The following is a 27,429-nucleotide window of genomic DNA, read 5'->3' as shown; positions in this document are numbered from 1 at the left end:
CCCTGCTGTGTTTAGGCACAGATTCCTCACAAGACAGGCAGCGAAAATGGCCACCCTATGGAGGATCTTCGCTGGATGGTGAGTTTTAAGCCCATCAGAATGCATTAAACAGGTTTTAATGCGTTTCTATGGGCTTTTAAATTTCACTTTATGATGTTTTCGTTGTACAGCGATTTTGCTAGAACGAATTAACATCGTAATGTGAGGCACCACTGTATTAATTTATGCTGTGGCCATAAGGCTGTGGCCATTTATTAGCCACTCTCCAAAAATGTTTGTCTTCATTTGTGGCCCAAGGCACACCACCTAGGTCCACCACAAAGTTAAATATCCTCTATCTGACATCTAAATGCAGGATGAATTCTTTGTACTTTCAAACAATGTATCATCTGTTTCTATTATGAAACGCCAAACATTACAGAGAACTATCTAAACTGCTTCATTCAAACAATTACAAATCTTCATCGGCAAGAATATCTGCAGAACGGTTTCTTATAAAACCATATGCTACACACAAAGAGTTAACCAAAAAGCAAAATTCTTTAAGTAAAAATAATAAAAACATTCAATGTGACGGTTCAGGTATGTTAGAGGTACCTTGAAAGACAGCCATATGAATATAGATCCCCATGACAAACTACTGAAATGAATACAGCTGTTTGAGCAGTGACTCTGTTCCTTTTTAAACTCCAAATTTTGGTACAACAGCAAAAATACTCAGAACTGTGCAGGAAGCTACTCTATCCAACTGTATTGACATGGAGTACAGTCCCTGTATCACTGCATTTGCAGCAGCCACTGTAAGCAAGTTTTACACACGTTAAGCAGCCTAAGTGAACAATGCATACAACACATGGACAACTTTATTTAAGGCTTACAGCACTACCTTTTGACAGAGCTCACCTAGAACGTTTTGCAGCAGATGATTGCCTTGCTGTTCTCAAGCTAAGGCAGAAAAAATCAAGAACACAGAAATGTTACACCTCTGAATGCAACTTCTAGAGTCCTTTGGGCAGCCTATTTTGCCCATTCTGGCTGGGAGGTTCAGGGAGTTTTGTTAAAAAAAAGAATGCTTCCAAGCTCTGACAATCAAGTTGTTTTGGTACTCAAGTCTCTCTCTTGCTTTGCAACAGAAACCAACACTGAATAATTAACCTTTTCCTTTCTTTCCACAGAGACCTTGATCTACTATTTGAAGTAACTATCTCACTCTTATGAATGGTAAATCTGCTGGAGCCTTAATAGTGCCATCCAGGCAACATTAGGGATGCCAAAAGCCAATAAAATCGATGAGTTTTGGCGCACCCAAATATGGTTGCTGTGCAGATAGTTTATTTTTGTTTTACATGGGATTATGAGCGTGGAAGAAGAAGGAAAGAAGGAAAAAACGCACAGAAATGCTTTACCAATCTGAATGGCTAAAGGTCAGCCCAATTTTTATACAGTGGTCTTTCTTCCTCACTTGGGTATTTGCACCAAGCTCTTTTTGCTCTCCAGTCATAGGAAAGAACATATGAACAAACATAAAATGCAAGAAGATTATACATTTGGGATTAGAAAGTGCAAAGGAACATAAGAGCAGTAAAGCTGAGCAGCCACTAGCAGTCTAAAAAGCCACAGTCCTAAAAAAAATAGTTCACATTTTCCTCTAATGTATAATCCTGCTGCAACCTATGTTTGGTAAGGGTCACAAAGGAATAATGAAAGCTCTCTTCCCACATGCTTTTAAAAGTTAATTTAAAGTGGCAGTTGCTCTGACACCAAAAGGACAACTGGAAGAAAGAGCTGTATTTCTGATGACTATTATATGCAAAGATATTAGTATTATTTAAAAGACAATTACACCTTAGGCCAGTTAACCACCAAAATCAGATTTAGAAAACCAAACAAAACATGCCATTCCTCCCTTTACAGGGCTGGCTTTCCTATTACACTATATAAACTATTGTTTGATTCAAAACGTATACCACCATCTGACATTTCTAGACTATGAATCACTTCTGTTAAGATTTGTTGGTCAGGGTTTCCATCAACCTTTGAATAGTAAAACCAAGTTAAATTTGCTTGCATAGATACATTCTTCCAGGCATAAGGCCATTCTCTCTCTCTCTCTCTCTCTCTCTCTCTCTCTCTCTCTCTCTAATTTCAGGTGATAAAATTTATAGATACATGGCCCTTTTTGTTCAGAAGAATTCTGTGGATCTCAGTAGGACGTGCACCAATCCGTAGTAGAACCTCCAGGTATTTCTTCCTTAATGCTTCTCATAAAGAAGATAAAAAGATAATGACAAATAAATTCTGGTTATTCTTGGTTTAGCTAACATTAGCTGTGAATATGCTCTAGTCTCCAAACTACGGCCTGCGGGCCACATCTGGCCTGCCTTGCCTTTTTATTTGGCCTGGCGTGCGGGCGGGAGTGCAGGCAGGCAAGCAGGCGTATGTGCACGTCTGCGTTTTGCTTCGGCCTTCAAAAATCTGGAACATATACAGTGGTGCCTCGCTTAACGAGCGCTTCGTTTAACAACGAATCCGCATAGCGATGAAGATTTTGCGATCGCAAAAGCGATCGCATTGCAATGTTTTAAATGGTAAAATATTGCTTTGCGATGATTGGTAAGCTGTTTCGCTTGCCAATTATTGCATAGCGATCTTTTCCCAACAGCTGATCGGTGGTTCCAAAATGGCCACCAGGTAAAAAAATGGCTGCCCGCTGTGTTTTCGCGCCCATTCCTCACTTACCGGGCAGCGAAAATGATGGCCGTATGGAGGATTTTCGCATAACAGTGAGTTTTTTGCTCATAGGAACTCATTAAATGGGTTTTAATGCATTCCTATGGGCTTTTTATTTTCGTATAACGACGAATCCGCATAGTGTCAATTTTTCCGGAACGGATTATCGTCGCTATGCAGGGAACCACTGTACTGTATGTTGTAGCCTTCACTCTGAAAAGTTTGGAGACCCCTGCTCTAGTCCTAACACTCATTAATGAAGCAGCACTGCTACAAATGTCGCCACACTTACCTAAGAATAAAACCTACTCATCTCAATGTGATTCACCTCTGAGTAGTCAATTCTGGAAACAAATTAAGTGAAACACATCCCTAAGTACTTAAGATTATTCTGTTAAGTATCACTGAAGGTTCTAGTGAGTTATACCTGACTTGTGTTAGACAAAAACTAAACACAACACGAAGCTATGCATCTTCCATCAGCAAGACAGCTCTTGTATAAGTAGGTTTAGTACTGACCAAAGTTCATTTGGGCCATTTTTTTAAGTTCAGAATGAACATCATCTTATTGTTACCACATCAGGTTCTTTTTACTGAACATCTTGAGTAAGGTGTATGTTATTCCTGCCTCATGAAGTAACAGAAAACTTCAAAATGAATGACGACCATTTTTTCAGTTATAAATGTGAATCACCATCAACTACCAGTCTCAAAGCTTCGCCTTCAGGCTTTCACCGAAAAGATTTATATGTAGTTCTCAAATATATGAAAGAATATGTGCCTTTGCTTAACAAAAAAGAAAAAGGGGAAATGTGGGAAACTTCTGCTTAAAGGTTGTAGCTGCATTCTGTTCCAGTGATGTGCATACACTCCTGGCAGGAAGTGGCAGCTGCCAGCAGGCAGCGTAAGCCCTTATTCTTCCCTTTCACTTAGAGGTAGAGCATAAGATCAAAGGGTTATTTCAGCCAATCCTGGTTACAATTAGGTAACTAGTATCCTATCTGAATTCTAACAACATACTATGTAATCATGCTAAGTAAATAAAAGAGCTCTCAGGGTGTTGCCTGTAGGCTCCGCTGGTTTGGACATCCGTGCTGTCGACTCCTTTGTTCTCAGGCAATTAGCCTTCCTTTGTTCCGTGATCACCCACATAGAGGAGAGTCATGGGAAGCTTTTCTGTAATTTTGGTGTCTCTAGGTACCTGTAGGAACTTTCCTGAGGAAGCCCTCTTTGTGGTTGTATAACATGGGACATCCAAAACCCAATCTTCACCAAACTTGGAGGGATTGTAGATGAGCGTCAGGGGAAGCTTCCTTACAATTTTGGTCTTTCTAAGTGTCGCGGAGGAGGACATTTTATAACCCAATGAATCAACAAATCAAAAATCTCTAAAAATTAATTGATTCATATTCATTTCGGACACTGATTCATATGAATAAATGAATTAACAATTTTGAATGAATCTGGTGATTCCTTTTTTAAATTCATGCCCAGAAATGTCAGCCAATCTACATGAAAAACATGAGAAGTTGCAGGCACTAGAATGTTAGTTGGGTCATCCAGTGAAATCAGTAAGACAATGAAAAAAATTAGGAACAAAAAGAGATGGGTTGATTTGAACAAGCAACAAAATAAATTTACTTATTCACTAGTTTTAAAAAAATTAAGTCTTTAAAATGAATACTGTATGTGGCGTCTTTCCTTGCATGCACTTAAAAAATACAGTGAAAATACAACTCCTATTGTTTTCTTCCACATTGATAGAGTTCATTGCCTCATCCAAACAGAGAAAATGCTTGTGTGAAAGCTGATCACTACCAAAAGGTTTGGATAACATACTTTAAATAATGCAGTTTTAAGTCATTATGTGGAACAGAAGGCAGCTGTGCAGTAGTTATTCATTTAGTAAGAAAAGGAGGGAGATCTTCTTGCTGAGTTGTACAGCCTTCAAAAAAAAAAAGGTTAGAGGGGATTTCCTACACCAGTGTAATTCTCTGTCCAGAGGCTTGTACTGCATAGAAAAGTGATTTTCAATCATCCTCAGACACTAGGTTGAATTGGAATTCTCAGACCAGATAAAACCAATATGGATTGCTGAAGTTTCTTAAAAGTAAAAGCTTTGAAAATTTACGATAATATGTTTACAGTATTTATCTATTAATTATAGGCAAGGCTTTCCTTGAGTTGGCTCAAGAAAAATGTTAACAACATACTACTGTTTACAACAGATATGCTTCTAATTAAAAAGCCACATTTCCTTCTTTACAGCAAACTATCTTATATTTGACAGGCTTTCAAACCCCCATTCACGTTAAAGATAAAAGAAACGTAAAACTGAATTAAGGTAGCCTCAGTTTCAACATTTTTGCCTTGGCTTCTCTAACTTCAGATGAGATAAATAAGTTTATAAATAGGTAAAAAAAAATCATCATGACTTATCATGACTTATCAAGTTTTTATCTTTTCTGTTAGATTCAGAAACAATGTTAATGGATTATTACACAGATGAGCTGTTATTTGAATAATTACTGTTTTGATTACTAACAGAATTGCTTCCTTAGCTCTAACTATCTTCTGCCTAAGGTTATCTTTGTAATTGGTAGTGAGGGATCACAGCTCAGTACAACATACGCTTTGTGTGCAGAAGTCCCAGGGTTTTATTCCCAGCAGCATCTCAATTAAAAAGATCAAGTATCTGTTGGGGAGATGCCACCTACCTGAATAAACAACATTTGGTTAGACAGACTTGATCTAGCCTAACCTTCTATAAAGAAGCTTTCTGTCTTACAATATGATTGATGCATCAATACATTTCAAATTCTGTGGCATGAAGGAACTCCACAGACTTAGGAAATGCAAACCGCTTCTCTTTCTGTCTTTTGTTTGAGTACTAGAAGTAGAAAAATAATGAGATATTTTGCTTCTGATTCTCAACTTTATTATCCTGAGAGGCACACTGAAGCACAATGGGTAGAGAGACTACCAATAACTTTGCAGCTCACACAGAACTTGGCTCCAACCAGACACTTCCTCCTTTTTTATGAAGACTCATTATCTTTGATGGAGACTTCATTCCTAAACTGTTAGTGATTCAAAACACCTGAGAAGACTCAAAGAGTTTTTGGCAAAAGTCCCCAGAATTTTGGCTAGGAGAATTCCTGCACACTTCTGGAAACCATGTTCAACAATATGAAAGCCCCTTGCCTATTAGGAGCAGGATCACAACAATAAAGTATCCCCCACTCCCACCATCTGCAGGCAATGCAGAAAAATGCCATGATCAATGGCATCAAGAAGCATAAGAGCTCCACAAATTCTAACAGTCAGATCATACAGAAGTTTATTCTGTGTTAACCCTGTGTAACAAAAGCAGCACATTATATAAGCTTTCTTCTTGTTGCAGACCTGTGAGAACTACATCATAGCTTTATCCGTGAGATCTCCAGACTTTTTGCTCCTTTTGACAGGTAATTAAGCTGTATGTTTTTGTACAACTTCCTCCTTTTGGATGGAATGTCTTACCCTGAAGACAAAGTGTGTTAGGCTTATCTACATTTTCAAGTGGTTTCATTAATTCATTTGTTCAGATGTCAGCCGTCTCCCTCCTCTTCAGCTCTCTGCCAAAAAAGGGGGTGATTTACTTACTGTTTGGCTAAAAAAAAAAGTGTGTGAGAAAAAGAAGAATTGGACTTTCAGTTGTATACACTGGAGCTACCTTTTCATTTTCCCACCTGCAGTGACTTTAATAATGTGTGTGATTATCTAATTCAGCAGTGTTAGTCATAGTCTTTCCATGATAGAATGCTGAGGACAACTAGGAAATGTTGCTCACTGTAAGCCAGAATTTTTCTAACATGCATGGAGAAGTATGCAATAATGTTTCAAGAAATGATCCAAAGCAGTTTGCAAAGGGCGTTTAAGGAAAGACTGGAAAGATAGAATATATCCGCTTGTGGTGTCAACGTGAGCACAATGTACAGCACTTGAACACCTGCTCTCATTATGGTGGCGGGAATATCCGGCCCATTTTAGCATTGAGGGGAGTTACTAACAACTAACCCATTGCACTATACTACCATATTACTTCCAAAGCATCCATTTAAAATAGTAAGGCAAGGATTCTACCCTTCTTTCTGAGGGAGAGAAATGAAGGCCATAGTCTGGTGAAGTTCTCAAGCAATACCATGAGGCTAGCTGAAAGGAAAAGATGCATGGAAAGACAGAGCTATTATGTGCAAACATAATTTAATGCTAAGCTGACTCCCAACAAATGTAAAAAAAAAAAAAAGCTCTCTCTTGAGGGTAAACTGATATACAGTAGGACCCTATATCTGCAGGAATTAGTTCCAAGACCACCACCCCATGGATACAAAAACTCATGCCTAATAGTAAACCCTATACAGTATATTACATAATCTGTTGCATCCAGGGTTCTCCCTGTGCCTGTAATGACAATAACCCAGGGTGACTGGCAATGACGATGCTCTGTTGGGTAGAGGGAGTCACCTCAAGATGGTGGGAGACTATGCAAAATGGTGGTGAGTTACCTATACTGCAGGGGTGGGCAATTAATTTCTATAGAGGGCCGCATGAAACATCTGAACTGTGTTCGGGGGCTGAACCAACTTTACTTAAAAATAAAATGAAACCCATTGGGTGAGGCCCTGTGGTGAACGAACTACTTTTTAGGGAGTTAACTATGTGAGCATTGTAATTCGTTCACCGCAAGGGGGGGGACATCGACATTGAGCTAACTCACCTGTCCTCCGTTCCCCCGCAGTCAAAACTTGCGAGATCCCAGCGTTGGATCTTGTGAGTTTAGCTTACTGCCGTGCTGGGTGACCGGCTCACTCAGTGGCGATGGGCAGGCCAGACAGGAGCGGTGACAGGCAGGCCGGACAGGAGCAGCTTGCAGGCTGCATTAGTAGAGGTCTGCTATACTGTATAGCATAGCTTCTGGTTTCCTCTAGTGACCAGTTCACGTAATAACATCATGAAACATGCAGATATAGCGGGGAGATAGGTCCTACTATGTAAAGAAGCATTCAAAGAGAGAGTGCCTTCAAATGCACCCAAAAAAGACACAGATTTCATATTTTCATTGTCTTGCTGCCATCTTTCTGTTTGCACTACAGGCCATAGAATCATTTACACTTAAAAATTACCATTGTATCCCATTATACAAGAACAAAATTTAATGCACATAAAGAGTAGCAGAATTTAAACATTTTAAAATCAGATTTAGAGTTCTTGAGAGGGTGGGTTTTATTTAAATTAAATTGATTTAAATCCCACTTTAAACATTTTTAAATTGCTTTTTTGACAATTTAAAATTTTAAAAAATCATTTTTAAACATTTAAATCATAAGTTTAAAAATTATTGATTTTTATTCACCCTGGTTCATGAATATTGCACTTCTGTTTTAAGTCTTCAAATACTAATACAAGTAAAAGATAGAAGGAAAATAAATATAAAAGTACATTGTATGTGGCAACTGTTAATACACAGTATTTATCTGCTATTTTAAAAAGTCAAACCCTCCCAAAAATTGTGCTCAACTGCATGATCAGGCATGTACTCAGGAAAGCAACCAACATCTTATTAATTAGTGGCAATTTGTTATCACAAATTCCACCATTTCACTCATGCAGATGTGAACTGGCAATTGGATTCTGGCCAATGGCTAAAAGATTTAACTTTAAACCAGATAATTAACATAAACTAATAGTGGTTACCAAGTTCTGTGGCCAGATAACTTTAAATAGCATCAAAGTGATGAAGGTGATCTTTAAAATCATATGCTAAGAATCCACCAGAAGTTGGAAGTAGTGAACAGAAAATGGGAGATACATTTTCAGCTACTTCTATTGGGTTCCACTGAACTTAACTGAGTTGGCTGGCCTGTCAATGCCATTAGATTCAGGAAATACTGAGGCCATGTACTGCATTCCTTCTGGTTATCTCATTCCGCTTTACAAAAAGAGCCTTGGAAGGTATGCCTTCCTATTATATTTCTCTCCTGAGAAAGCAAGAGTAAGCAGTTTGTTTCCATGTTGACAGTTTGGAGAGCTTAAACAGGGCCCCAGTATTTGACTCAGCGGACTGTTTTAATGGCAAGACCACCCTCCTTTGTATTATTATGCTCTGCAGAATTAGATTTGATGCTGAACATATAGAGTTACTAATATTATTAGCCATAAAGTTACTCAGCCCCTCCCATACTACCCAGCACAATGTGTTGATCTGGATGTATGACATGCAATTTCTCAAGTTGCTTGCTGACACAATACTAAAGGAGAAACCATATACCAAAACCATCCATACATATTTTTGGAGTTACTAAAACTTCATGGTAATCCTACCTTTCATCAGAGCCTATAGAATTGCCTGTTGTTAAGTAGCCACATGCAGATTTTGCAGCCGATATAACTGAAAATATCCAAAACAATAATGCCCAAATTTGTGGCTCCAGACGTTCTTAGACTACGATCCTTACAAAGTCCTCACAAATGCCTGTGCTAAGCTGATTAGTGCTTCTGGAAACCAAGAACAATGGGCAGCAGACATGTTTGGGAACCACTGTCCTAAGCAGAGGCATTGAAAACTGAAAGTAATTCATAGGCACAGGTGAAGTAGGAAGAAGAAACAAGTGGGAACAATGTATTTAAGCTACAAAATATTGAACTACTGTATTTAAGACTGTGATCTGCTTGATATTTTGAGTTCCAAATGAGCCTTAGAGCTGCTAGATTAAAGAGCCTACTTCATGGACATTTGTTAGTGTCATACACATCATTTCTGGTTTGCTGTTTTATTTTTCAGTTACAGCAAAATTTAAAAGTTGTGTTCCTCTATTGCTTAAACATAGGGCTTTGGAAAGCTACTTTTTAAATTCTTTTTGCTGGCTGAAGGACTGTAGCAAATATATTCCCCCCAAAAAGGTAACTTTGCCACACTCGGCTTTGGCAAGCAAACCTACCGAGCCAACTTGAAGCCCACTCCTGGGTTACAGCATCTGCCCCAGCAGATTTCCTAGCAGAGTTTAATTTGTTTTCCACTTACAGCAGCTTCTTTCTACATTATATATTTCATATATTGCGGCTAAAACCCTATTGCTTAGTGTAATAAATCAGACTAGAGCAGGACCATTGAATCACTGAGGATTTGTTGAGTCAACTTCCCCTTAAATTCAACTGATTCAATTGGGCCTACTGTTGTTGCTACTTACTTTAGTCTAGTACATTGCATCTGGAGTAAGCCCATTTGAATCAATGGAGCTAAGAGATGGATTCATCAAATCTCCACTGACCCAGTGGGCCTGCTCTATTGCTATTTACTACAATAAGCAACAGGATTTCAGCCACTGAATACAACATACCTTCTTTTGTGTGAAAACATTTAGTCAAACAGTGATATTTAACGTCTAAGCTATTTTAGATTACTTTATTTCCCCTTAATGACCTGGAAGAAATAAAGTTCTCATATAAGAACTTATTTCCTTTCTGTTCCCTTAGTTTTCAGTATGCAATATGGTTACTTTGGGTACAGTCCAGAACCACTAAAATCATTGTGGACTGCAGTTACTGTTTGTTAGTACTGTATAAAGCATTTTAAGAAGTCATAGGAGTTTAAAATGTTAATTTGTTTTTGCAGAATGACTAAATAGTGTCTACAGAGGGACTGTGTAAGGCAAATAAATGATCACGGCCAATGGTGATATCACTTTTCTTGAAGCCAGGGGTTTAGATTATTTCATGCATGATCTCTTACCTAATTCATTCTTCTTTGTTTTTACTAGTGTTTCATCTCAGAAACTTTGAACAGCTTCCCACACACTTTACTAGACTATTTCTAGCCTGTCCTCTCCCTTAAAGTCAGATGAGCAATACTCTCACAAATACAGAAAGTGCTAAAAATAAAGATCATTCAAATGACTATCTTCTTACTTCTAGCAACCATTTCAACTGAATGAAAGCATTGCATCATTTCAGAGGTATGGCAAACAAACAGTGAATAATCTTCTCTTGGGATGGGGTGGGCAATACTTAACCAGTGGGCCACATTTAGGTACTGATCTGCCTTTCTGTGCTCCCCACCATCACATTGGTAACTATAAATATGCTTAAGAGTGCTTCTCATTATCTTTGCCTTTCTTGCCACTTCCTTTAGTGACAAAATCCTGTAACGTCTCAGACACATTGTTCTGCACTCTCACAAAGCTCTACAGCATAAAAGGACACTCTGACACCCTTCTGCATAGAAAGTCATTGGACATACCACTGAATTTTGACAGAAAATTCAACTAAAATTCAACTAAAAACATGGCTTTACATCCAGGCCTTCCCTCCTGTCAGCATTTAACTTTCTTCTTTTACTATTTATCACTTATTATCTTTTGGAATGTTTTACTTTCATTGATGTTAATTGGATTTATATTATTTTAATTGTATATGTGTTGTTGTTAGCCGCCCAAAGTGGTAGAATATACCAGATGGGCGGGGTATAAATCAAATAAATAAATAAATAAATAAATAAACAGACAGACAGACAGACAGACAGACAGAAGTGGTCCCTTGGAGTTGTAAATGGGAAAGCAATTTAGCCATCTAATCCCACAGAACTGCCTCCTATACCTTAAATAAGTCCTTGTGGTCATCTTTACACATGGACGCCAATTACAAAGCAGGCCTACGCTGTTGGGGATGTTACACTAATAATCACCTGGATAGACAATAGCACAGGCCTTTCCTATTTCTGACCAGCCTTACAAACAGCCCCATCCATAAAGTTACTTTTAGTCACAAACACTTCTGTGGCCCTAAGAGGAGCCTTCCACTGAAGAATCACTCTGGGACATCAATTATCTCCACCTGGAGGCTATTCTACTGATAGGATGTTCAACTACATAATTTCTGACTTAAAAGTTTATGGTCCATTAAGCCATAAATTGGCAAAAGGCCCACGTGTTCCACTTCTTCTCTCATGAAAGCTTCATTAATCATCATCATCATCTTAGAGAGCTGGAAGGACCCTACGGATCATCAACTTCAGCCAGAGACCTAGACCACTGGTTCTTAACCTTGGGTTACTCAGGAGTTTTGGACTGCAACTCCCAGAAGCCTTCACCACCAGCTGTCCTGACTGGGGTTTCTGGGAGTTGCAGTTCAAAAGCATCCAAGTAACAAAGGTTAAGAACCACTGACCTAGACCAATGAACTATCCAAACAGATTTTTTTTCCTAGCTACATCTAAACGGGAATTGTAGTTTATTGTAGGGGTTACAGAGCTACACCGAAGAAATTTGTATCTATATAAAATCACAAGCATTTTTTTTTGGCCAATCTTGCAAAAATATTGGTAGTGCATTCCCTCTTCCTCTGTGATGTAAAAAGTAGCCATCTTATTTTGAAATGGGCTACAAATCCAACAAATAACAATTGCAATGGCTTCAAATTATTGCTTTGAATGACATATATCATCAACATTCTTCAAACACACAGCACATTTTAAACAATGATTGTAGCTGTAGCAGAACAAAAGTTGTAATAGAACAAAAATGTTACCATTTATAGAAAATCATAAAATGCCCACACTCTTTACAACAATTTATGACTGATAACGTATACCCCATTTAAAGTTTATATGTGCCTGGAACAATATGAACCAATTTCAATTGATGTTCTCCATACCTTTTAAAGTATTACAGCAGAGAGGAAAACAGAAACTTTACGAAGTATAGCTGTAGCTGTAACTATACAACTACAGTTTATCAAGATTTATAATAGGCTCTTTGTGGGAGGTTTAGACGACTGGTAGCTAATATATGGAATGGAGGCCTCATACAGCCCACTAAGATCTCACTTTTGCTCCTGGCCACACTCATTAGCTGCAAGCTTTGTGTGCTCAAAATTGCCACAGCAATTCATTTGGCAGAAGGCCATGTCTTCTAACTTGCCCCAGAGGAGCTGATATGTTTTTGAGAGTGTTCTGTGGCTTCCAACACGGCTATTTCTAGTAGGCCCAAAATAGGCCTACTAGCTTAGCCAATTTGGGTTCTTGTCATAGGAGTATTACATTTAAACAAGAAGCTAGTCTTGAGTACTCTTGGGTATCATACATATGAATCCTTATTTAAAGAAATGATGAAAAAACACATTAGTCAAACTCAGGGCAAAGGTTCAAATAAACCATGATTAATACCCATCTTTTAAAAAAAGTTACATGGTCCATAAGGAAGGGATAATGTGACATAATTTAATCTCCAGTTAGTTTAAAATTTTCCATCTGGACATTCAACAGCATTTATAGGAGTAATGTCTCCAATGGCTGTGTGGTGACCCAGTAATGGCAGGCTAAGACTGCAGACTACTAATGGTTATAATTTACTAGGAAGATAAGATGGATGTGTTCCATCTCCTGTTCTACAATCAATGTATTATATGCAGAAAAAAAGTAATATGAGGAGACAGGATAATAATAATCCTGCCAAGTTTAATTCTGTTTTGACTGAGTAATTGCTTCACTTTCTCACATGGAAGCTAAAAAATGCTGACAAATCAAACCCCACAATAGCTGAATCTATATAGGCTGCCTTCTGTCCATTAGGAGTACCAATTTGCAAAGACTAGTTCTTCTGTGAAAGCAAGCATATTAACAGCTGTATTTCAAATATGGATGCTCATCAACAGCAAAGCCCTAGCATTACATGTGAACATATTATATTTAAACGATGCATGGAATTTTCATAGCATTGCATATTTATGCTTATCATAATCACTCTCAGATAAGTGCAGTAAATCATGAGTCCAACCTCTTTATTCAAGCCCCATCTGCCTATTTCTTTTCCTTAGTGGTCCCACTTTGTGAATGGATAGAATAATCAGAAGGACCACGGACCCAAGTGCATCCAATAGTAGCTACAGACATAGGGCAGACACAGTTCTGGGCTATCTCTGAGACTATTATTTTATTAGTAGACTTATGTACTCTCTTTACTTTTGGTATTTACACCTGCCTCTCCCCCTCTCCCAATGAGCTTAAAACAATGTACATGGCTCCCCTTCTCCCTACTTTATCTTCACAACAACCCTGTGGAGTAAGTAGTACAGTACTAAGAGATTGTGATTGGTCCACGGTTCACTAGTGAACTTCATGGACGAATGAGTATTCAAACCCATGACTCCCAAGTTTAGCACCACACTTCACACTACACTTGTTTTGTATTTCACACCTGTCTTGTTTTCCCTTCCCTCCTCATGTAGCCCTCTGTGTCATTTAAAACTTGCTCCACAATTATTTCCTACCACACTGGAACAGGTTTTGAGGGCACCTAGGCAGAGGAGAGAGAAGGGAATAAATCACCAACCCCTTAGTTCCACCAGTAGAAGTCATTCCAAAAACAGAACATCTCTTCTACATCCAAAAAGAAAATGGCTATTTTGCAGAGTAAGCAAAGACAACCTAAAAACAGAAACTGCATGTGTTCTCCTTCTAAACAACACATAGCATTATATGGCCTTTCCGGATGATAAAACACAGATTTCCCTTTGGCACCTTCCTCGCCTAGCCTCAGCCCAACACTAGAACTGTAATGTGATATTCCTCCACCATGTAATGGGAAGACCTTGCTTTAGAGGGAATAGCTGTGCTGATGTTTCTGCTCATATGAAACAATAAAACAGCTCAGGAAAACATACACTTCTGATTGAAAGTAAGGTAAAGAACCTTGCTTTTTAGAAACAAATGGCTCACTAAATATTTCAGCAAAGAGGGGTTAATCAGGCTTCTACTTTTCTTTCTAACACTGCTGGAGCTTCTTTCACTAAGTGGTGCACCAACATATCCATAGTTTCATTGAAGCGGGAGCTCCCAGATTAGAAGGGGGCAGATTTCAGGCTTGCATATTCTACTTTACTTTGTTTATCCTAGGCCCATAGCATTCAAATGCTGGAGTCAAATGCAAAAAGTATGTCCTTAGCAGCAAGCAATTCTAAGCCTAGGAAATTTGTTTGGAATACCAAAACTGGAAGGGAGTAGGCCTCAGCAGCTCTGGCATGGAAAGATCCTCTTCATTTCAGAAATATAATTTTGGGCAGCGGATTATCATTTTGTTGTTTCTAAACAGAAGTCCTACTTTAAGGAGGACAAGCCTCCATTTGAAAGGGGCTGCCACAGGGCAATTTTCTGCCCAGTCCATTTAAGGAACCCTAAGGAAGAGGTATCCACAGTGAGTACAGTGGTGCCTAAACGTACGAACCTAATTGGTTCTAGAACTCTGGTCGTAACTCGAAATGGTTGTAAGTCGAAGCACCATTTCCCATAGGAATGCACTGAAATGCAATTAATCCATTCCGGCCAAAGAAAAACATTACAAAAAATCACTGCAAGACTCACTGGAAATGCAATTAATCCCGGCCGAAAGGGGGGGGGGGAGAAAAGCAATCAAGCATGCAAGACCCATTGGAAATGCACATAAAACAAACGGAGCAGATCGGGAATACACAGAGAACAAAGGAACCAGGTCGGAAATGCAAAGAAAACAAAGGAAAAAGCAAGGGAAACGTGCAAGACCCATCGGAAATGGGGGGGAGCCAAAAGCAACCAAACCCCCCAAGACCCATTGGAAATGGGGAAAAAACTCAAAAAGCAACCAAACCCCCTAAGACCGATTGGAAATTGGAGGGGTAGGCAAAAAAGAACCAAACTCCCAAGACCCACTGGAAATGGGGAAAAAAACCCAAAAACCAATCAAGACCGCCAAGACCCTTTGGAAATGGGGGGGGGATCCAAAAACCAAACCCCCCAAGACTCATCACAGCACAGAAACACAACCCTCAGCCCCAAACCACGCTGCAAACACACTCAGAAGTTTTTAAAAAGCAGAAAACAGCACCTTACCTTACCAGACAGCTCGAAGCCTCCCTACAAACACACTCACACACTCACTCAGAAGCAGAAGCGAGGCAGTCCCAAGCCTCCTCCAATGCACACTCTCTAACTGCTGGGGTGAAAGAGCTACAAAGAAGTCGCCTCGTCGCCACCTACAGTTAATAATTTGAATTCCCTGCCCTTTTTTCCTGCCTTTTTCTGTTAAGTTCATCTGGTCGCAAATAGAAGCCATATTTTGCGGCTGCAGCTGGTTGTAACTCAAAATGGTCGTTGTGAAGTTCACCCAGTGTCCCCTGCTTGTTTCCCCCAAAACAAGGGTTCACTCTGGCGATGTTCTCTCTTTCCTTCGCTGCCACCAGTGGATTTCCCCTCTCCACACTGTAATAGACTTTAATCAGACACTTGCTGCCAACAGAACTTGTTTATTAAAATATATTAAGTTGAATCTGAATCACAGATGTTCTTTGATCATTGATAAAGTCAAAATCATTGAAACCTCATATATTTTGTTACACACTCAATCACCATTTGGTTTACTTATTCACTTTAAATAGCTTGTCTTTCTTAATATCAGTTCTCTCTATTTCTCTATCTTTCTTTCTGCTCTTCAACCTCTCTCCTTCACACCTCACACTCTCCTTCTCTAACTCACTAACTGACTGACTGAATGATCCCGCCCCTCCAGTCCTCTCATAGGCTCATGCAAATGAACTCCAGCTATGAGTGACAGGAGTGACGTGGGCATTCATCACAGTCGTAAGTAGGGACATTCGTAAGTCAAGGTACCACTGTACCTGGGTAGCAAACTCAGGAGGTACATAAATCATTTAGTCACAGTTTCCCCCACTTGAATGAGTTTCATTGTAGGGTTTTAAAGAAAATGTTTACTTTAATTCATCTTCTTTTGCCCTCTTTTTTATTGATAAGTAGCCATTTAACTGGAGCTTTGTGGAAAGTAACTGCAGCATTCACTCTACTCATGAATATTTATGTTGAAATTTGCATGCACCAATAGGAGTTGATGGGGCGGAGTTAAGTGGGGGAAAGAGTAAGGAGCGAGAGGGAGAGAAGCGTACACGGTTGAGAGTAGAGAAAGTTGTTTAGTTGAGAGTTAACAACATTGACTGGACTTTTATCACTTGTAACAATAAACAATTTCTCCTTGGTTCTTGAATGACACATTGCCCAGACCTCTGTCATTAATAGTGAACAAAGTTGATGTAATCAACTGGTGGCAGCTGAATGACACCTAGCGAGCACCTTTCCTTGGTGAAACAACCAAGGGACAGGCGGGAATGAGACAGTAACTACACAATAAGCATGCACCTCCCATATTGTTAAACTGATAATTAATGCTTAATCAGACATGGGAGGAACTATTTTTGGATATCCCTTTTATACAAGATCTTGACAAATATCAGAAGGCTAATACAACAGTGAGAAAGTTGGGCAACAACAGATTTCCACAATGGCTCTGTCTGCAGGGAGCATTTCAAAACAGCACCTGCCCAGCTGACACAGGAGCAAGCTATACAATGCAAGGCAAAGTCATATAACAAAGCTTCAGAAGCTGCTTTTAAAATGAGAAGCATCCTTTGGAGGTGGCAACATTATGATTTTGGGAGGTCATCTTCCGCTCAGGTACCATTTATTTCCAAACTGCTTTCACCTCCTAGGAAGGATCTAAATGTGCATTTATAAATACACATGCAATTACCAACCTAGGGAAGAAAATATCTGGGGGTGGGCATTTTTCAGTGGGAAAATGGTTATCAGGGAAACAGTTCTATAACCTTCTCATGGTTGCTAATTGGCTTCAGCTTAGTTTTGCTTTCCATTGAACTACAGTTTAGCATTACATGTAGTACTAGAAGGAAGCCAGGGTTTGCAGGGTCAAAGTGCCAAGACTTTATTAGCATCCGGAGTGAGCATGTCACTTTCTACCTACTATTCCTCACTCCAAGCTTCCAGGTTCCCTCCCAACTTAGCTGCATCCTTTGAAGTGCCTTTGAGGAAAATGGATTTTTTTAAACAACAATGTATCTAATGAGACAGCTGTCTTGAGTTATCCCTCATGTCTTAGCACTGAATGCAAAATTAAGATTCGATTGTCAAATAAAAAAGAAAAAGTCCAACAAAGTTGTCTACATTTTGGGATTCTCCTGCAGGGTGTGGCTATGGGAATTTCTGTGCTGAAGAGTACTCCATACATTACTACTACACCATTGACTGCAATTTAATTTAATCTTGACTTCATTTACAACTGCATTGCTGATTACAACATTGTAAGACTTAAGTATGTGCTCATCCCAAGGTGGATAAAAACCAATACTTTTTAAAAATCAGATTGATTTAAATCACAATTAAATTTTAAAAATCTGTTTTTTTAATTAAAATTACGATTTAAATCAATTTAAATCAAATCCACTCTGGCTCTTCCCCACCACCACTCAGAAGGAAGCTTCTGTTTTAATTAGTAGCAACTTGTCTGATCCAAACCATGGTTATTCTTTACTCTGATCTGTTCAAAACAATACAGCTTTGAAATGCATAGTCTGAAGCTGTCTTTTCTCAATCATAACTAGTTAACTACAAGTTGGCATGACCTTCAAACCCTGAACTACACAAGTCCAAGTGTAATTGCAGTTTGTTGCTGTAATTGTAAACACTGGTTCAGCATCATGTGCAAACTCACCCTGTATATACACACTTGGCAGATACTTGTTTCTTACACTGAAACATATGAGTATACTAGTTTTACCATGGTCTATCTCACTGTACCAGGATTCTCCATCTCATTCTGCTGCACATGTAGAGCTAGTCTATGTTGTATGGGGCTTTACATAACATGGTTTGGATTCTAACACTTATGTCAATCTCCCAGTAGATACACCAGACAGCTTGCCATTTGGGTTAACAAAGGTCAGAAATGTTCATTGACATGTTCACCGCAATGAATCTGCAATTTATCTGACACACAACATATCCTTCATCTGGTAACAACCTGGAATATGTATGACTTGACCCAAGCTTTCCATCATTCAACTTTCTCTCTCTCCAAGCAATTAAAAGAAAAAATATACATTTCAAGCAATGCAGCCAAATATGTCTATGCCTTTTTTAGATGTCAGACTGGAGACATGTGGTCTCAATAAAGCAGAAAATTAACACGTAAAAAATGGGATTTTGCTAAAATGTACGTTGCAGAATCTTTTCTTTTAAAAAGTCACATTTAAGCAGCTCTGACCAGAAGAGTCATTTGGTGGCTGAATCATTTGAGTGCTGGAATGTGCTTGAGTCAACAGATCTGTGCCAGACTTTGGGGGCACCTCCATTTCCTAGGGTTAAGAGTCATGTCCCATAGCAGAATCCCTCAAAGGTTAAAGCCTTGAAAGGGGAAAGTGACATCATGGCTCCGGCAAAAAGAATATGAACTCTTTGTAAAGTCACGAAAAGGTACCACAAACCACAGCTGCTGGATAATGCCCTGACAGACTATTTGTTTTTCTAACAGTAACATATAGAGATACCACAATCAGCTGGCAGAGCCCCCAAATGATGTCACTGACCAAAGATGGTTTTGTATTCCTAAATCCAGCTATATTGGAAGAAGCCAATCACAACACTGACCTAGCCATATTTGGCTCCCAGACCCTCTTTTGGTTCAGCTTTCCTCACCATTTACACTCTAAAGATAACAGAATGTTCCACCTTAATGTACTGCTCAGAAAACTATCTTTCATAAGCTTTCAAGTAAAACTCCTAAGATTTAACCCAGTTCTCTTGCTAAGGTAATTTTATCTTTCTTTGACAATACCAAACTCCCCCAGTCCTTTAAAATCCAAACACCAGCACAGATCAGATGTTAATGTACAGCAGTGGTGTCGAACTGTGGCCCTCCAGATGTTCTTGGCCTTCAACTCCCAGAAATCCTGGCCAGCAGAGTTGGTGGTGAAGGCTTCTGGGAGTTGAAGTCCAAGAACATCTGGAGGGCCACAGTTCGACACCACTGATGTACAGCTAACATATGCCAGCAGTTCTCCCTTGCAGCCCAAACTGGGACCTCAGACTCCATCTGGATATGAATCAGAGATACTCACATAGCCTTGCCTCTTTTTTGCAAGCTCTTTCCGCCTTTTGTCAGCCAGCATTATGCTATGCTGTCATTTTAAAACAGGTATACTAAGCTTACTGAATATGTCAGTACATGTATAATTCAAACTGAGAATTTGCTAGAGTCAAAGAAGTTGGCTGCACTGTGCAAGTAAGTTGCCGAACCACGTGTCAGACACTCGGGACTTATGTAGATGCTTGTCAACTTTTAAGTAAAATGCTATGCATTTTCCCCACAAGTAGTCCTAATAATATACTTACATGTGAGAGAAGGGGTGTGTTAATTATGTACAAGCACACTTATGTTCAACACTGGGATAATAATTAAGCATCACAACAGAGAAATAGCACCTGCCATTAGAACTGTAGCACTCCATCTGGAATGTTTATGTTAATATGGTAAAAGATCTTTCCTACCAAATGCCATATTTAATGCACCCCACCATGTTAGCTAAGAAACAACGACACCGCCAGTACAGTCTAGTGGTTACTGTCTGACTATAATGGCTAAGACCTGGGTTCAAATCCATGAAGTTTACTGGGTGACCTTGAGCAAGTCATTATCTTTCAGCATAAACAAACACACGTTTATTGTTGTGAGGCTGGTGGTGAGAGCAAGGCCCCTCTCATGGGAGTGCCGTACCTCCCACTCTCTGCCAACAAGGAGGTGCAAACACCCCCCATTCCCCCTCCCAGGAAGATTAGACCACCTGAGCAAAATCCAGGGAACGTGGACGAGAAATGGAGGGGAATGTCCGTTGGAGAAGGCGGGAATATTTTGGTGGGAAGAGAACGACAGTCCCGGGTAGAAGTAGAGGCGGGGCTGGAAAGAGGGGAAAGGACAGCTTGGCTCATGGTTGGGAGTGGATATGGCTAGAGGAACCATGGACTGGGAAGGTGGAGAATCTGAGGGTCCCAAGAGAAGAGGCAGATGCCCGGAGAAGGAGTGAGATTACACCTAACCTCTTATTGGGGGGAGCATGAGACGAAGGAGGAAGGAACATTGAGACAATGTACTTCCTGAGGGAGGAAAAAGAGAAGGTTGAGAGGGAAAGGAGAGAGAGAGAGAGATTGGAATGGCTGATGATACAGTAGCAGCAGAGCGGTCCTTCGGGAGACTCTGGCCGTAGAATGCCTCCTCCCGAAACCCGATCTGGACAGATGGCCGGGACAAAGATACAGTACCCCATTGGAAGGGGAGGATGGGCAATTATTAAGTGCAGAAAGTACCCTGAACTGGCCAGGTCCCTGGAATACCCAGGGGACTAATCTGTTCAAAGTTGAAGACTGGAAGCCCCCTCCTAACGCATTGTTAGAGGGAGACAACGGTTGGAATACGTTTGTAGATATAGGCCGTCTGTTAAATAATCTGATAAATGTGACTCCAATTTCCAAACCAAGGAAGTCTGTCAATTTATTTGAAGAAAAAGTGGACCCAGGACTCAAACCCTCACAACTGTGAGGAAAGCAGGGAGAGGAGGGTCTCTCCTCTACCATTGGGAATTCATTATTCTTTCTTCCTAGCAGGGAAGGCAGGATTATAGCCACTAGCATCCTTATACTCTGGGCAGGGGGACCTTTGCATAGGACCCCAACTTGTATGGAGTATGTCACAGTAATGCTTGGGTGACAGACCATCCCAGATAAATCAAGCAAATCACCACACAATCCAAAGTTTGTTTAAAAACCACATGTACCCCCAAAACAGAGGAAACTAAAGGGCTTTTTACCCTTAAAAAAGAGCCAAGGAGACAGTTAAATTTTGGATGGTTTTGTCCAGACCTGTTCGCATAAGTGCATCCATCACAAATGCTAATGTGTTGAGCAGGATAGCTTTGCATTTTATTAACATTTCTGTGGAGGCCCTAAGCATTTTATTTCACATTCAGAGCACATAAGTAAATTGCACTTATCAGGTCAAAGGAGGGAGAGAGAAGCTTAGGGCAGAGTTGAGGGTATTCTGGCTGCTACACTTCAAACTCTTTTCACGTATTATCTGGAGCAGACTGCCCCTCTGTACTGCCTTTGTCACATTTGTTCATTCCTGCTCTCCACTTGCTATACGCTTGCACGGCTAGCATTGCATATGGGTGTGTACGTCTGTAGGAGATGGACTTACAGGGCATACCACATAAGAAAATGGTAATTTGATGTCAGTTTTCTGGTCCTTTCCAACCTTATGAAGTTTAAGTACACAAACTAATACTTGCTTATGCAGAAAGAGGTCTAACTGAGCTCAACAGCATTTACACCTTAGTATGCATATTTAGCATTGCAGCCTTAAAACATCATCATTATTAAGAACAACAAAACAGGAAGGGTAACTAAATGCTTCTCATGCCAGAAATTGCATTGCACCTCTGGATATGGACAAGTTTAAAATATTGCCGGACCAAATGCTATCATAGGAAGAGAGCTCAATTCCAGAAACTACCATTCCAATTTTAGCTCTGAACAGGAATCTTTGGTAGTTCCAGTCTCCAGTTCCAACTGAGTGAATTTTGTTTTATAAATAGACTAAACAACAGCATGTAAAAGGAGCTGCTTGCGCCCAATGCAGTGATGACAATTTATCGGGTTTTTTTAGTCAGCATCATGCTGAAAAGAGAATGAAAGCTTGAACTCCAAGCACATAAAATGAGAATTCAGAATTGCAATTAGAAAACAACTGATTAGATTAACAGAACACTTATTCATTGCATGCTTCTACAGGGTTCAACAGAGAATGCCAGAATTATTAATCAGGTAAAGGTAAAGGTAAAGGTTCCCCTTGACAATTTTTGTCCAGTCATGTTCGACTCTAGGGGGCGGTGCTCATCCCCGTTTCCAAGCCATAGAGCCATCGTTTGTCCAAAGACAATCTTCCGTGGTCACATGGCCAGTGCGACTTAGACACAGAATGCTGTTTACCTTCCCAGCGAGGTGGTCCCTATTTATCTACTTGCATTTGCATGCTTTCAAACCGCTAGGTTGGTGGGAGCTGGGACAAGCGACAGGCGCTCACTCCGTCGCGTGGATTCGATCTTACGACTGCTTGGTCTTCTGACCCTGCAGCACAGGCTTCTGCAGTCTAGCCTGCAGCGCCACCACGTCCCCTTATTAATCAGACTCAGGAACAACTACTGGGGTAGAAAGTAAGTGACAGTTATACTTTTAGCTGCTGCAATTTATATTAATAATTGTACCAACATTCACAGCATAGTTACCAGTTCCCACTTGCTTCACAATCATGTTTGCTTTATCTGCTCAAATGACTGGATTACTATTTTGCCAAGGGAATTCGGCTGGATCCAGTTGCCAGCTCAAATACCTAGTAGCATTATGAACTGACTGTGCATCAGTAATTTTGAGACAATGTACTTCCTAAGGGAGATTCCTATTTCACAGATGGAGCCTAGCTGTCAAAACAGAAGCACTGAATTAGTACTGTGGAATACAGTACTGTAAACACAATTCTTCAGGTTCATCTTAAATCATCCAAGTTTTCTACAAACACAGCACTGGCTGCTTTGGTTTTCCTGAAAAAAGAAGAGGAAACCAGAACCAATTTTATTGACAGGGAGAAACATAAAGCGACCATGATTTCAGTCTACTGCACATATATTCCCAACACTTCATTCATCTCCCACATATACATGTCCATTTTAATCATAAATTCAAAGAATTGATCTTTCAGAACGCCACCCTACCAAAGAAAAGCATTTATCACGTCTCACTGATTTCAAAGGAAGTTACAGACTTTCAGCTTTCTCCTATAATAATCAAGAGAACTTCAAAGTACTGTACAGTATTTCAGTACAGCTGGATTGGTTACCAGCTTTTTTTAACTTGCTGTTGAAAGTCTATAATCTTTTAAAAATTGGCAGGAGGAGCAACAAGTTGTGTAAAGCCCTGAATAAGCGTTTTCTACAGAGTTTGTGGTCCACTAAGATGTTTTAAAACCTTTTTGATTCCAACATTTGGGGGACTTGAGGGAGAGAGAAGACCAGACAAAATGAATGAAGACCATTCGAAGGGCTGGCCTATTTGTGGCTTCCATAAAGCACAGTTCACAAGGCGGCGAGGAGAGAATACCTTTGTACGAACTAGTATTGACATCCACAAATGTTTCGTTTGCTGGTGTCCCAGAGAATAACCCCCACCTCTCAAGACAGTCATCCCTACACCTCATATGGTTTATTACATGACTTAGATAGCTTTCTACTGACATTGGGACACTTGTTGCTGCAGAAGTACTGTAGTTTAAGACCACACAGAGAGAGAGAGACGAACGTACGTGCAAGCTTTGCACGCCGCGACCGACAAAAGCATTTTACAGCATAAGGGAAGGACTTTGGAACTTAGCGTAACAAAAAAGAAACAAAACCCTGCAGTCTCTCTTTCTTTTCTGTTCCGGAGGAGCAAAAGCAAACCAAAAGAAGCGACACTTCACACGGGCAGCCCATTCACAAAAGTGCATGTTTGCAAGGGTTCCTTCCTGCTCCTCCCATGCACCTGAAGCCCATCACTTCTCTCACCCCCTGGTAGAAGATAATCGCTGGAACTTACCGCTACGACAAGAAAAAGGGGCCCTCTCTCCCAGTGCAAACCCCCCACCTCTCCCCGACCTCCGTCACCGCCGCTTTCGGGGCCTCCTTGAGCTCGGACCCGCCAGCCGTTCCCAGCCAGCGACCACTCTCGGCTCCCCCCTCGCGCCGCTCTCGAGGCACCCTTGTCCGCAGAAGGCGGGAACGGGCGGGGTGTACGTGGTGCGGGGGGAGGAGAGGAGAGGCAATTAATAGACAGCCGGGTTCGCAGCCACTTACTAGGTAAGAGCCGCTGCCGCGCGAAGGGAGAAAGCTGCTTGCCCGCTCGCACTCGGGACGGCTTCCCGAGGAAGAACAAAGGCTGCTGGCGGCGAGGAAGGAGGCGAGCCGAAGTCCTCTGGCGCGCCGCCAACGTGCGGCTCTCCTTCTTGCTCTCCCCGGGCGGAGTGGCGAGTGGTGCGCGCGCTCCCTTGCGCAGCAACGCCGGCCCTGCCTGCCTGCCTGGGCTCCGCGAGGGAGGACTTGGAGGGGGGGGGCGCACGCGCGCGCTGGAATGCCGCCGGTGTCCAAAAATAACACGACCGCGAAGCCCCACTCGGGCTGACTGTCCCCTCATCACTTCTACGCCCCCTTTACATTTCCTCTCCTCCTACAGCCCCCCCCCGCTAACTAGGAGGGGGACGGAATGTGTGTATTGGGGGGGGAAGAGCATCAGTTTATTCAAAACTACCGCCCCGCCCCCCTTTTTTTTGACTCGCCAAAGCCCTAAATCTATAAGGGCCGCGCTCAGCGCCAATTAACAGGCAGTTAAGCCGCACAGTGCGGCTTTGATCCTCCGAGCCTGTCTGGCTGGGCACGCCCTTCCTCACCAGCGCAACACCTACTGAAAGTTTCTTTTGTCACCTGACGGGAATACGCCCCGGATTGTTTCCTGCTCGGTATCTCGGGCTCCTGCTGTTCAAGAGGCACCCTCGGCGGGTCTCTTTCTACGCCACTCTTATCAAGAAGAGCGGTTTCTGCTTGTTTGCTAAAAGGCAGGTGGTCCAATATTCGAGTTCGGGTGTCTGGTGGGTAAGGCGGGCTCAGCTTCCCAATCCTAAACCGCTTCGTTAGTATGATATGCGCCAACAGACGGTCTGTGTTGGAGTAGCTATACGGGTGAATTTTGCTACTACGTATATCACTGTGCAGCTTTGTCCGCGGGTGCGCTTTTTTCCTCTTTTTCCTTTTTTTCTAGTTTAGCTTATTCCGCTTCGGCATTCCTTTAAAAATAAGGCTGCCAGTCCAGAGTCTCCATCTTTTGAAGGTGTGCGTTTCCTACTTAAAAACAACAGACCAATTAAAAGAGAGGTAACATTTCAATGAAGCAATTAACCTCTGGGCTAAAATGCAGGTTATTGTAGCGGCATAATTCCAATTAAAGGGGTTCAAACAACACAGTGTGCAATTTATTTATTTATTTATTTATTTATTTATTTATTTATTTATTTATTTATTTAACTTATATACTGCCCACACTACCGAAGGTCTCTCGGCGGCTTACAGCATTTAAAATACTGTACAATAAAAAGGCAAAATAAAAGGGCAAAATAATTAAAATGCAATTAAAATATATATTCTAAAAATTGCCATCAGACCCACAGCTGATATTATTTCAGTTAAAAGCCTATTACAAATGTTCAAAAAAGGAAGAGTGAATGTCAATATTATCAATAGTGCACATGCCATTTGAACTAAAATGTACAGTAATGCTAACCAATTGCTCCCCCATACACTACTAGATTGCATGGAAACTTCCATGTACTAACTTTAAATTCTCATAGCATCAACAGAAGTATTGTGCTAGTTTTGCCTACAGAACTTTTCATATTTTTTAAAAAGTCCAAACAAAAACAATATATCTATAATGTAAAACGACCCCCTCTGAACACACACAGCATATTACCAGGGAAAATAACTTGTGATGATACATTTTAAAAATTGCCAGTCCAGTACTATCAGATGCCTGGGAATATGGGAGACATTTAATAGGCCACCTTAAAGGAATGCTGTTATTGTGGGTAAAGTTTTATGCTGTACTTCAATACTAAGCACAAGAAGGAAAACTCTGGATAAATAATTTCCACATCAAAAGATTAGGAATGTGTAGTACATCTCTACTATGCAGCCAGAGCCAATTCAAACCACCTGTTTTCAATAACACGTGTGCAACATAATCCTCTGGATGTCTACTCAGAAGTAAATCTCGTTACTGTGTTCAGGGGATTTCTTCCCAGATGAATGTGTACAGAACCATAGCCTAATCAAAGTCCCATGTAGCTTCATTAGCAGCACTGCTGCTCAAGTCCACACATACAGGTTTATTCCTGCACTACACCACCACTGCAACTAAATGTTTAGAGTGTAGAGAAAATTACTTTATTGATCGATAACTCTCAGGACACCCCTTCCTGCCCAGCCAATGGCCAAATACATTATCCCTTTCTACCATTGGAGGCAGCTCCAATATTATCCAGTGGGGCAATTTACAAGTCCATCTTGTAGATAATCAATGAATGATATCTTATTAAGAGATATCAATGGATGGATGAGTTGATGACCTTTCATTTTTGTTGGTACAGTATTAGGATTGGATTGGCATAGGATAGGTTATACTAAATAAGTGAGAAACAATCATAAAAAGGGGGGAGAAAACCCCTGAGTGTTGCCTCTCTATAGGTCCAGATAGGGGAAGATCAACATTTATGTTTGAAATCAGTGGTATTTCTACTCTTCATGGTTCAAAAGGCCTCCCAGATGAGGGGGGGAAACACTACCATATTCTGTTTGTGAAAAAATGCATGGAGCTTACACATGTTGAGGAGAGCATGCTGACCTCATCTTCAGTGGTGAACACAACCATTGTAGGAGGTTTGTGCTGGTTGGCTATAAATGCGAGCCAAGAAATTCCCCAAGCCTGGAGTTTTGGCTCACGGAAATACATCCACGGGAACAAGAGCCTCCCCATCTTCAGACTGTCATGCTTTTTGGTTCAATATTACTCCAGAGGAGGAGGGGCTAGCATGTTCCTCTTTCAAATATTGGCCCTATATGCTTTCTTAACAACTAAATAGGGTTAAACTGTTTTAGGCAAGGCCAGCCCTTGCTTGGGGGGGGGGGGGGATAACATGA

The 27,429-nt window shown here is 40.7% G+C and overlaps 1 protein-coding gene across 4 annotated transcripts in view; it reads right to left on the bottom strand.

Annotated features, from left to right (window-relative positions):
- The window catches only part of PALLD (palladin, cytoskeletal associated protein), a 286,634-nt gene that overhangs the window by 187,292 nt on the left and 71,913 nt on the right, over positions 1-27,429 (bottom strand). The window contains exon 1 of one of the 4 annotated variants that reach the window (XM_073001463.2): positions 24,538-24,673. The exons of the other annotated variants lie outside the window; for them this stretch is intronic. The gene's annotated coding sequence lies outside the window, so the exon portion shown is untranslated. Of the gene's footprint in view, positions 1-24,537; positions 24,674-27,429 lie in introns of those variants that run through there. 4 annotated transcript variants of the gene reach the window in all.

This window comes from Pogona vitticeps, chromosome 5 (assembly GCF_051106095.1).
Source record: "Pogona vitticeps strain Pit_001003342236 chromosome 5, PviZW2.1, whole genome shotgun sequence".
Classification (NCBI taxonomy): domain Eukaryota; kingdom Metazoa; phylum Chordata; class Lepidosauria; order Squamata; family Agamidae; genus Pogona; species Pogona vitticeps.
The sequence above is the reverse complement of the archived record's forward strand: the minus strand, read 5'-3'. Positions and strand labels throughout refer to the sequence as shown.